Source organism: Myotis nattereri (genome assembly GCF_964212035.1).
Source record: "Myotis nattereri genome assembly, chromosome: 1".
Lineage (NCBI taxonomy): Eukaryota > Metazoa > Chordata > Mammalia > Chiroptera > Vespertilionidae > Myotis > Myotis nattereri.
In genome coordinates, this window is record NC_138075.1 from 216169411 (window position 1) to 216179410 (window position 10000).

Here is a 10000-nt window from a genome sequence, read left to right on the forward strand (position 1 = left end):
TGCAGATAGTAAATACTTAGAAAACATTAATCCTCTTCTCCTAGTTCAGCGGCAATTCTGGTGTGATATATATACTATAAACATTGAGTCCTTCCCAAGTATTTTATTTACAATCTCAAGTTCATTGAATTCGAGTGAGGTCTTATTTCAGTTAAGCACTTGCTGCAACAGAATGTGAATAGGTTTTTAAAACTGTAAGATATTATACTATAATCACCAACTTGGACAAAGTTTCCACAGTCAGGAATATTAGAAAAGCAAACAAAGAAAGTAAGTAACTCAAAGGATGGCAATTACATCCCCTCCTCTGCAAAGGCTCGTTTTGCCTGTCTGTGTGACACACGCACTGGGCTCATATTTGGGATTTGCATGTTACCACAGTGGTTTACATTATTTATTCTTCTCATGGCATTCCGTAAATCAAATAAATTTGAAAGGATTCCTGAGCTCATGTTTGATAAATCATAGAGAGGGAGCAGCACCCCCCGCACATACCCACACACACACCACATACATGCAAGTCTGTAGCTCTAGAAATTTTCTTCCCCATTTTCCGTTTGACATGCTGAACAATCTGTCCTGATTGGCCCCTTTGTTCCCAGGCCAGGGCTTGGGGTAGCTGGCTCTTCTTTCACTGTCTTCATGTCTATTCCACATAGATCAAATTCACAAAGGAAAGACCATTCAATAAGAAAGAACAGTCTCATTGGAGGTGGGACAATTGAATTTCCACATGCAAAAGAATTGTTAGATGCCTACCTCATATTATATGCAAAAATTAACTCAAAAGTGCCAAAACCGGTTTGGCTCAGTGGATAGAGCGTCGGCTTGCGGACTGAAAGGTCCCAGGTTCGATTCCGGTCAAGGGCATGTACCTGGGTTGCGGGCACATCCCCAGTAGGAGATCGATGTTTCTCTCTTATCGATGTTTCTAACTCTCTATCCCTCTACCTTCCTCTCTGTAAAAAATCAATAAAATATATATAAAAAAAATTAACTCAAAAGAGGTTAACAACCTAAATATAACAGCTAAAACCATAAAGCTCTGAGCAGAGAACTAGGGGTAAATCTTCATGACTTTGGATCTGGCAAGGCATTTTTAGATGTGACACCAAAGCATAAGCAACAAGAGAAGAAATAGATTAACTGGACTTCATCAAAATTAAAACCTTTTGGGCATCCCAGGACATTATCAGGAAAGTGAAAAGACTACCTATGGGTAGGATGAAATATTTGCAAATCACATATCTGATAAAAGTCTAGTATTCTGAATATATAAAGAACTCTTACAACTCAATGAAAAGACAAGCGACCCAACTAAAAAATGGGGCAAAGAACTTAAGTAGACAGTTTTCCAAAGAAGATATGCAAATAGCAAACAAGCACATGAAAAAATGTCAACATCCTTAGTCATTAGTCATTAGGTATAAGTATTCTCTCTTTACCATGACCAGCATGGCTAGAGAGCGACACGAGTCCTGAGTAGGGGAGATGGGGGATTGAGAAAATGAAAGAGACCGACACAGAGACAGTAGGGAGAGCTGAGACCCGGGGGAACAGCTAACCCTCTGATGGAAAGACAGTGACCCAGAGCCGGTACAGCGAGTTTATTTTATACAGTATGATTCCGGGAAGTTTTACTAGAGTTTAAGACAAAGGAAATTATGTGAAATCATGGTTAAAGATCAAGCTACAATTCTTCATTCTTGCAGCTTCTTTGTAATTGTCACTCCTGGCTGAGCCCGGATAATTGCGTCCGTTCTGCTCCCGGCTGAACTTAAATAATGAAATTCACCCCCTGGACCTGAGCTAAGAGTCAGGTTGACAACATACCTGCCTCTGGCACAGTATGTTTCCAGGATGTGGCTCTGCCAACGCCACTGGACTCAGCTGACAATAATCAAAGAAATGCTCATGTGCCTTCCCAGGCGCTCTCTACAATTAGGGAAGTGAGTTGCCACTTCACAGCCAGTAGAATGATTACAATTTTTTTAAAAAGGGGAAATAAATGTTGATGAGACTGTGGGGAACTTGGAATCCTCATACATTGTTTATGGAATGTAGACTGGTTCAGCCACTGTGGGAAACAGTTTGGTAGTTCCTCCAAAAGTTAAACATAGAATTACCAAATGACTCCACAATTCTACTGCTTGGTAGAAGTATATACCCAAAATAATTGAACACAAGGACTCAGACAAGGAAACGTACATGTATGTTCACATCATCAGGACTTAAAATATCCAAGCAGTGGAAGGAGCCTAAATTTTCATCAATAGATGAATGGATAAGCAAATTCTGGAACATACATACAATGGAGTGCTGTTTGGCCATAAAAAGGTACTAGTTGAACCTTGAAAACATTATGCTAAGTGGAAAAAATTCAGAAACAAAAAGACACATATTGTTCCATTTGTAAAAAAGATCCAGAATAGATAAATCCATAAAAAGAGGATACAAATAGAGGGTTGGACAATAGGGAGAAAACTGCTGAATGGGTAAGGGGTTTGACTTTGAAGTAATGGAAATGTTCTGAAACTAGATAGACATGATGGAAACACAACATTGTGAATGTACTAAATGACACTGAATTGTTCACTGCCACATAGTTTATGTTATGCTGTAGGAATTTTGCCCCAGTAAATTATTTGTTAAATCATGAGAGCGCCAAAGCCAGTCTTTAATAAGCAAACAGTCTAGTGGGAATAAAGAGGTGAGCATGCTCCCCAGGAGACAAGGGTATCTCTTCTCACCTGAAAATGAAGAATCATAGTAGTTCCTGCCTCACAGAGTTCCTGGGGGAACAGATGCATCAGCCCATATATAGTGGGGCCTTGACTTACGAGTGTCCCGACTAACGAGTTTTTTGAGATAGGAGCCATCTCTTGGCTGATTTTTTGCTTTGAGTTGCGAGCTAAAACTCGGGTTACGAGCCAGCTTCAGATTCCCCACCGCTAGTTGGCGCAGCAAACGTCACAGTGAACGCCACAACATCAGCCCAGCATCACGTGTCTCACTCGTTCACTTTTTGACTTGACATACGAGTAATTTGAGTTATGAGCTCTGTCACAGAACGAATTAAACTCGTAAGTCAAGGCCCCACTGTAATGTACTTAGAAAAAAGCACATGGTAAGTGCCCTCTACATGTTATCTATCCACATTATTAATTCTTGCCCAAGGAACCCACTAGAGAGCGTCCTCAAAAAATTCTAATGCAAATCAGCTTCTCTTTTATTTCTACTAATATTGTTAAAGCCAGCAGCCTGTCATTTGAAAAATAGAGGTGGGACAGAAACAACCAGAATCTACTTTCCAGTCCTTTGCAAATACAACCACCCACATGCTTCCATCTTGCTTCCATACAGTCCCCATTTTGCAGCTGGAGAAACTGAGGCTCAACGAGGTCAAATACATTGACCAGTACCTCACAGAGTGTTAGTGGTGGATCCAGATTTCAAACCTAGCCTGGCCTTTACCAAATCTCATAAGCGTCCTAGTTCACTGCACTGCTTCTTCTCTCAAAGCTACTCTCTGGCCACAGCTGGTTTGGCTCAGTGGCTAGAGCATCAGCTCGGGACTGAAGGGTCTCTGGGTTCGATTCTGGTCAAGGGCACATGCCTGGGTTGCAGGCTCTATCCTCAGTAGGGGACGTGCAGGAGGCAGCCAATCAGTGATTCTCTCTCATCATTGATGTTTCTATCTCTCTCTCCCTCTCCCTTCCTCTCTAAAATAAATTTTAAAAGTATTTAAAAAAAAAAGCTACTTTCTGGGCCAAGCCCATGGAGAAAGGGAAGAGCTCTGCAGGGGTGTGCAAACCCTGCTGGCTGGGATTCCCAGCAACGCTGACTGTCTGATTAGCCTCAGCCACTTCCTTGATTCCTTTCATGATATGTTAATCCTGAACACCAGACTGGGGCCTGCCTGATGTGGCCTCACCTCGCTACATCAACCTGCTATTTGAAAGTTCTGAGACCTGTCTCTGTCCACTGTACCACCCGGCACTGGAAGAGAAGCTTCCACTCATGCTGGTGTGAGGGGTTCAAGACAGATATGTCTGCCCAGATCACCCCTGATAGGATGGTGCCTTGCCTCTGCCCTCTACCACCTCAATTCCAATACCCTTTGCACTGGATCCAGAGTTGCCTGTGTTATCAGCAGAAGAAGGTGGTCAGAGCATGGGAAAAAGAGCTCCGCTAATCAGCACATGCTGTAGTAGCTCAGGGCCGGGGCCAGCCAGCAGCTGAGGGAAGGGGCTGGGGGCTCTCCCTTGCTAGAAGGTTAAGCTGGGGATGGGAAAAGTATAGACACTTAAATAAGGAATAGTATATTAACAGTGAAAGGTACAGCCTACTAGCCAACCTGTGTCTACTCAGGGTTGATAGCAGATCTCTACCCCTGGGCAGCCTGGGTGCCCAGGACACTGATAGTCATCTCTTCCTCATACTCCCTTCCCATGGTGTCCCTGTAACCCTAAACCTCCCCTGGTCTCAGACCTCTTCCTCCTACCTCCTCGGGCCTTAGGGAACCTGGTAGGCTGCGTTGGAGCTCTCCTGCTTTTTACTAAAAGCCAGAGAACCCGGTTCTCAGGGTAAAGGGCCAGTCAACCAGAGGAAAACAAAGCAGACTGCAAGCCCACCTTTGGGACGGGACACCCCGTTTAAGGAAGCACTTGCATGACCCTGAGCGCGAGAGCCTCAGGGCGTTGTGTCTCAGGGGGCTCCTCACCTCACCCTGGTCTCACCTCTGCTGACCCTCAGCCTCAATGCTCAGCGATCTGCATGCAGAGGGCACCTTTGACTCTCTGGACAGGCTCTGTGCCTAACACCAGAAGGCCAACGCATTCACTTAAACAGTTGGGACATTTTAGGCAGCTGTAGATTGCAGCATAAGGGGAGGCCTATAAATAATACCAGCAAATCCTTACTGAACTTCTATGTGCCATGCAGCACAGTAAGTGCTTTACACACAGTATTTCATGCAATCCCCCTAATAGCCCTTGGACATGGATACGTGAACACGCTATCCCCATTTGACAGATGAGGGAACTGAGATTTAGTGAGATTAAGGGATTCGCTTAAGATCCTGTTGCTACTACAGGTAGGAGTCCAGATGTAACGAGTGGCCAGACCAGTTTGGAGACAAAGCCCTGAGGCAAGAGGTGGAAAGGATTCGAACCACAGGGGCAGTGGAAAGCAGAAGGGGCAGGACTTGATTAGAATAGAAGAGGAAATTGATTGGCTGCTGAGCCTGGGTGAAGAGGGTGGGACAGAGAAAGGAATCTATGACCACTGTAGCAGCCTCAGTTCTTTGGGACTACAGAAGCTGATATGGGAAACCAAGTGCTCATTTCTGCAGAGATGAATTAATAGTTCCATAGGGGTTGTTGTGTGTGGCAGCCCCAGCGATGGAAGGAAGGGGTGGGGAATGTGAGAGCTGTTTTTACAGAGTCATCAGACTGTGGACCTTCTGTTTGAGCCACTTCTAAATAATTCTGAGAACATGTGACTTCTCAGTATTTCACCATATCCATCAGGATCCAGTCGAAACTCCCCAGAGAGCATGGCGACCTTTTTATCGTTATCTGAACTAGTTGATCTCTGGGTTCTGGGTTCATGCTCCAAAGCCCAGCCCGGCTGCCCTGCAGGCAATTCTTTAAATGTTCTAAGGTCCGTTGCCCTCTTCCTGTCTCCCTCTTCCCCTCCTCCCTCCCACAAGCTTTCCACCTGTCTGATGAGAGTGCAGGCAGCAGTGCTGTGTTCAAAGAGCCTTTCTTCCTTCCACACCTCCCCTTTCCAAGGCACTGGGTCCTCTCACCTTCTCTGTGCTTCTCGGAATCAACAAAATTTGTACTTAAGCCTTGCCTCAACCAAGCAAGTTGCTAGGTGCTTTAATTATGAATCTCAGCATCTCCCTCAGTGTAGTATTTATACCCCTGGACCACATGAAATGTGTCTCTAAGTAGATCTGAATGAACTTTTAAATTTTTAATAGCTATGCCTTTGCTTTAATGTTCATTAAGGGGGCAAAAAAATAGCAGGACTCAAGCATCAAACCCACGATTTCACAAGCATTGCAGCTTAAGATTAAGCGAAAGTGGGTGGCACAGTTAATGAACTACAGTTGACCCTGAACATCACAGGGGTTAGGGGTGCTGACATCCCCTGACAAGTGGATCTGAGCAGTTCAACCCCGTGCTGTTAAGGGGTCCACTGTGTTTTGAATGGGTGGTTGGAAATTGTATGCCAAGGGCCAATTTAAGTTATAGACAAATTTTCCATTGCCTGAAGGTCAGCACCCCTAACCCACCGTCTTGTTCAAGGGTCAACTGGGATTGTAGAGGTCGCAGGGAGATATAGCCGACATTTTAAAGGAAAGATGCTAACACCTGTGGTTTGAGGAAATCTCACTTAATCCCTACAAACAACCCTGTAAAATAGGTATCTTTAGTTTCTGAGATTGGAAGCCTGCAGGCCACAGGGGTTAAAAACTTGACTCAGGTTGCAGACTCTTTTTTTTTCTATTTAAATATATTTTTATTGATTTCAGAGAAGAAGAGAGAGGGAGAGCTGGAAACACCAGTGATGAGAGAGAGTCCTTGATTGGCTGCCTCCTGCATACCCCACACTGGGGATCAAGCCCACAATCCAAGAATCGCAACCGTGACCTCCTGGTTCATAGGTCGATGCTCAACCACTGAGCCAGCCAGCCGGGCAGGTCCAGGCTCTTCAGCAGGGGGGACAGGATGGCTCTCAGTTGGGTTGACTCCTCCTCCCCTATGAAACTCACACTGGCTTTGTGTGTTTGTATCTCACTGTCTCTGGGCAGTGGGAGATCCTTGAAAGCAGGACCCGGCCTTCATTGTCTGCATGCCCAGGCCCAGCGCCCTTCCCAGTGCTCAGTAGGGTTTCCTGAGGTTCAGTGGAAAGAATGAAGGCCTGGAGTGATTCCCAGGGCCAAGCGCCTTCACCAGCATTTGCATTGAATTCTCCCAACACTCCTAGGGAGAAAGGATTATCACTACCATTTCTGCTTCCCTGTGCAAACACTGATGGTCAGTCTTGCCTTTGAGGAAGGGTAGAAGCTAGGAACATTCCTTGGAAACGGAATGGGAAGGCTGAGACAGATTTCTGAACAACCTGGCTGAGTAATTTACAGGCAGGTACAGAAGACGAAGGGGTGGAAAGCCCGCAGGGCCTAGCAAAGGACAGTCAGTTGTAGGGTGGAACCTCCTGGTTATGTATGTATAGATAAGACAGGAGGAGAAGCCTCCCTCTTGAGCAAGGAAAGACTCAAGGCAAATCCAGTCCCCCAGCTGACATACTTCCTGGGGGAAGGGGTCATTCCAGTTTGTTAGTGTTTTCTTTCATTACATTTTTTTACTAGTGACAAAATAATACAAGTCATGGTCAAAATATTGGGAGGAGAGCAGATTCATATACCTGTAAAACATAATATAAATGGAGCCACTTCCAAATGGAGTCAGAGCTGCCATCCCAGAGGAATAGAATAGCCTTGCACAGCTAACTCCTCAAACCTTTAGCCAAAAGGACCTTTGGACTGGGCTAAAACAGCACTGTGTTCCAAACAACTGCTGTTATAAATACGGGCTGACTGAGATGTCCTTGAGAATGCGCATCACTGTGTTATCTTATCTGCCCCTATAGAAAGCCCTTCCTTAGGTTCTTAGCCATGGAAATTCCTTCCTTCTGTCCCTGTAATTGTCGTTCCCCCCCCCCCCCTTTCTTATAGACACTGCATGCCTTCACCTCTGGATCAGAACACTATTTGGGGTTCTGCCTGAATCACAGCTTCCCCAACAGCACCTGCTCATCTCAATAAATGCTTGTTGCCTTTCACTTTGCACCCAGAAATGTTAACATTTGTGTGTGTGTGTGTGTGTGTGTGTGTGTGTGTGTGTGTGTGTGGAAAATGGAGGATAAGTAGGGTGGGGGGCTAGGGAGGAGGAGGAGGAGGAAGAGGAGGAGAATAGTAAAGAGGAAGGAAGAGAGGCTTTATTTTTGCTCTTTTCTGGAACAGAATTCTTATAAACATGATTCAGGGATCACCTGCATCAGAATCGCAGTTTCTATGCATTTTTAGAAAAATGCAGAGTCCTGCCTGGCTGGTATTGCTCAGTGGTTGAGCATAGACCCATGAACCAGGAGGTCACCATTCGATTCCCCATCAGGGCACATGTCCAGGTTGTGCGCTTAATCCCCAGGGGGGGTGGGGGGGGGGCGTGGAGGCAACTGATTAATGATTCTCTCTCATCGTTGAGGTTTCTATCCCTCTCTCCCTCTCCCTTTGTCTCTCTGAAATAAAAAAATATATATATACATTTTTAAAATGCATATTCCTGGCCCTCAAGCTACTGAAATACAGTCTCTGGGAGGAGACCTGGGGTTCCACAGTTGAGAATATTCTGGAACAAGTGCCTCACAGAAGTCATCCTGGGGAGAGGGAGGTGGAGGGGACTTTCCATGGTGAAAATCCTCCTCAATGCTTATTCCCAGGCCTGCCTGGACATCTGCAGTTTTGAAGAAAGAGTTCCATTGTTCTTTGCAGGAAAGGGTAAGTGTGCTGCCTTGGCCAGCTAGGATGTTCACAGATTGGGGGCTTCCTCCCTGGACATCAGGGATAGAGTGTTTGAAGATACCTGGGGCTGAGGAGAGGGGGAATTGAAAGGAGGCTGAGATCTGAGAGGGGGCTGACTGAGCACCAGGGAGGTGAGCCCAGGAAAAAGCCGGACATTTGCAATGCCCTAGAGTACAGAATTCCTGGAGACTCACATTAGTGGGAGCACAGCAGGACTCAAGTACAAGGTGAGCGTGTCATGTCTATAACAGAGTAAGCTGACAGCCCCGAGGCCATGCTTTCCATTCAAGCCAGAACTTTCTTTGCAGGAAACAAAAGAACATGAGAAGCCTTACCACATCTTTTCTCACTCTTACTTCCTTACTTCTGTGCATTAGTCACCTGCCTAGGCTGAAAATGAGGATGCTGAAGCAAGGGCAGCCGTAGTTCCTTCTCCTCTTTCTTCCTTACTCCTCAGTGAGGTCAAGAATTGGTACAATGTGCACACACCAGGGAATGAAATCAAACAACTGAGTGAGTTCTGTGCAATGTTCCTGCTGTTCTGGTAGGAATGAAATACATGTATGAGCAATGCAATTTTAGCAATTCTGCATTTAAAACTGGCATCACACAATGAAAACAGAAAAATCCTTGCTAATATTTAAATTATATAAAGAACTAGAGGCCCGGTGCATAAAATTTGTGCACTGGTAGGGTCCCTAGGCCTGGCCAGCAATCAGGGCCAATCAGGTTCCCTGCATCCCCACTTCCTCCTTCCCTTGCTCACTCAGTGCCCCACCACCATTGCTGGTCGCCTGCCATGTTCCGCGCCACCCCCTGGTGGTCAGCGCATGTCATAGCGAGTGATTGAACTCCTGAGGGGACATTTTGCATATTAGCCTTTTATACAGTCTTACAGATGTTCGAGGATTTACAATGGTTTGGCTTATGATTTTCTGACTTATGGTTGTGCGGAAGCAGTGTGCCTTCAGTAGAAACCAGACGTGGAACTCTGAGTTTGGATCTTATGTAGGAGCCATCAAGATGCAGGTCCCTGAGCAGTGGTAGCGAGCCACAGCTGTCAGCCACGACCACGAGGGGGAATAACCAACCCTCTACAGTCTACTTACTGTGTTGCCAGTGTTTTCTGGAAATTGTGTTGAGCATGTTTAAGGTAGGCGAGGCTCAGCTAGGCTGTTCAGGAGGTTAGGTGCATTAAATGCATTTTCAACTCATAACAAACTTTAAAAAGTCAGAAAACTAGAAAAAGAGGAGGGAAAAAAAAAATAAAAGGACAAGACCAGAGAGACCATGGAGGAACCTGTGGACCATTATGGTAAGTGAAATAAGCCAGTCAGAGAAAGACAAGTACCACATGATTTCACACATATGTGGAATTTAATGAGCAAACTGAACAAACAAAATAGA